The sequence below is a fragment of the Arachis stenosperma genome, chromosome 3, assembly GCF_014773155.1.
Source record: "Arachis stenosperma cultivar V10309 chromosome 3, arast.V10309.gnm1.PFL2, whole genome shotgun sequence".
NCBI lineage: Eukaryota > Viridiplantae > Streptophyta > Magnoliopsida > Fabales > Fabaceae > Arachis > Arachis stenosperma.
In genome coordinates, this window is record NC_080379.1 from 128,616,759 (window position 1) to 128,619,047 (window position 2,289).

The 2,289-nt window shown below is 41.0% G+C and overlaps 1 non-coding gene across 1 annotated transcript; it reads left to right on the top strand.

Moving 5' to 3' along the window:
* Positions 1-1,471: 1,471 nt before the first annotated feature.
* On the top strand, positions 1,472-1,575 carry LOC130972261 (small nucleolar RNA R71). The gene has a single exon (XR_009083451.1). It is a non-coding gene; the product is annotated as a small nucleolar RNA R71 (small nucleolar RNA).
* Positions 1,576-2,289: the final 714 nt, after the last annotated feature.

The window sequence follows — 2,289 nt, forward strand, 5'->3', positions numbered from 1 at the left end:
TCAATTGAAGGACTAATTCTCCTCTGTTAACATCTATCACAGCTCCTGCTGTGGCTAGGAAAAGTCTTCCAAGGATGATGCATTCATCCTCTTCCTTCCTAGTGTCTAAGATTATGAAATCAGCAGGGATGTAAAGGTCTTCAACCTTTACCAACACGTTCTATACCAATCCATAAGCCTGTCTTACTGACTTATCTGCCATTTGTAATGAAAATATAGCAGGCTGTACCTCAATAATTCCCAGCTTCTCCGTTACAGAGAGTGGCATAAGATTGATGCTTGACCCCAGGTCACACAGAGCCTTTTCAAAGGTCATGGTGCCTATGGTACAGGGTATTAAGAATTTTCCAGGATCTTGTCTCTTTTGAGGTAAGGTTTGCTGAACCCATGTATCTAGTTCACTAATGAGCAAGGGATGTTCACCTTCCCAAGTCTCATTACCAAACAGCTTGGCATTCAGTTTCATGATAGCTCCTAGATATTGAGCAACTTGCTTTCCAGTTACATCTTCATCCTCTTCAGAGGAAGAATAGTCTTCAGAGCTCATGAATGGTAGAAGGAGGTTTAATGAAATCTCTATGGTCTCTATATGAGCCTCAGATTCCTTTAGGTCCTCAATAGGGGACTCCTTCTTGGTTAGGAGACATCCCCTGAGGTCTTCCTCATTAGAATTCACATCCTCCCTTCCTCCTTGCATTCGGCCATATTGACTATATCAATGGCCTTGCACTCTCTCTTTGGATTCTCTTCAGTATTGCTTAGGAGAGTACTAGGAGGAGTTTCAGTTACTTTCTTACTCAGCTGGCCCACTTGTGCCTCCAAATTTCTGATGGAGGATCTTGTCTAACTCATGAAACTTAAAGTGGCCTTAGATAGATCAGAGACTAAATTTGCTAAGTTAGAGGTGCTCTGCTCAAAATTCTCTGTCTGTTGCTGAGAAGATAATGGACAAGGCTTGATATTGCTGAGCCTATTTCTTCCACCATTATTAAAGCCTTGTTGAGGCTTTTGTTGATCCTTCCATGAGAAATTTGGATGATTTCTCCATGATGAATTATAGGTGTTTCCATAAGGTTCATCCATGTAATTTACCTCTACCATTGCAGGGTTCTCAGGATCATAAGCTTCTACTTCAGAAGATGCCTCTTTAGTACTGTTGGATGCATTTTGCCATCCATTCAGACTTTAAGAAATCATGTTGACTTGCTGAGTCAACATTTTGTTCCGAGCCAATATGGCATTCAGAGCATCAATTTCAAGAACTCCCTTCCTCTGAGGCGTCCCATTATTCACGGAATTCCTCTCAGAAGTGTACATGAACTGGTTATTTGCAACCATGTCAATAAGTTCTTGAGCCTCTGCAGGCGTTTTCTTTAGGTGAATGGATCCACCTGCAGAATGGTCCAGTGACATCTTAGAGAACTCAGATAGACCATAATAGAATATATCTATCATGGTCCATTCTGAAAACATGTTAGAAGGACATCTTTTGGTCATCTACTTGTATCTTTCCCAAGCTTCATAGAGGGATACACCATCTTTTTGTTTGAAGGTCTGAACATACACTCTAAGCTTGCTCAGCTTTTGAGGAGGAAAGAACTTAACCAAGAAGGCCGTGACCAGCTTATCCCAAGAGTCCAGGCTATCCTTAGGTTGTGAGTCCAACCATGTTCTAGCTCTGTCTCTTACAGCAAAAGGGAAAAGCATGAGCATGTAGACTTCAGGATCTACTCCATTAGTCTTAACAGTCTCACAGATCTGCAAGAACTCAGTTAAGAACTGGTAGGGATCTTCTGATGGAAGTCCATGAAACTTCCAGTTTTGTTGCATTAGAGCAACTAGTTGAGGTTTTAGCTCAAAATTGTTTGCTCCAATGGCAGGGATTGAGATGCTTCTTCCATCAAACTTGGAAGTAGGTGTAGTATAATCACCAAGCATCCTCCTTGCATTATTGTTGTTGGGTTCGGCTGCCATCTCCTTTTCTTATTCGAAAATTTCAGCAAGGTTGTCTCTGGATTGTTGTAATTTAGCTTCTCTTAGTTTCCTCTTCAAAGTCCTTTTAGGTTCTGGATCAACTTCAACAAGAATGCCTTTTTTCTTGTTCCTGCTCATATGAAAGAGAAGAGAACAAAAAAAGAAGAGGAATCCTCTATGTCACAGTAAAGAGGTTCCTTATTGTTAGTAGAAGAAGAAAGGGGATAAGAGTGAAGAAGAATGAATAATCCAAACACAAGGGTGAGGATAGAGGCAGTGATTTGAGATGAAGAGAGGTGAAGAGAGGTGTTAGTA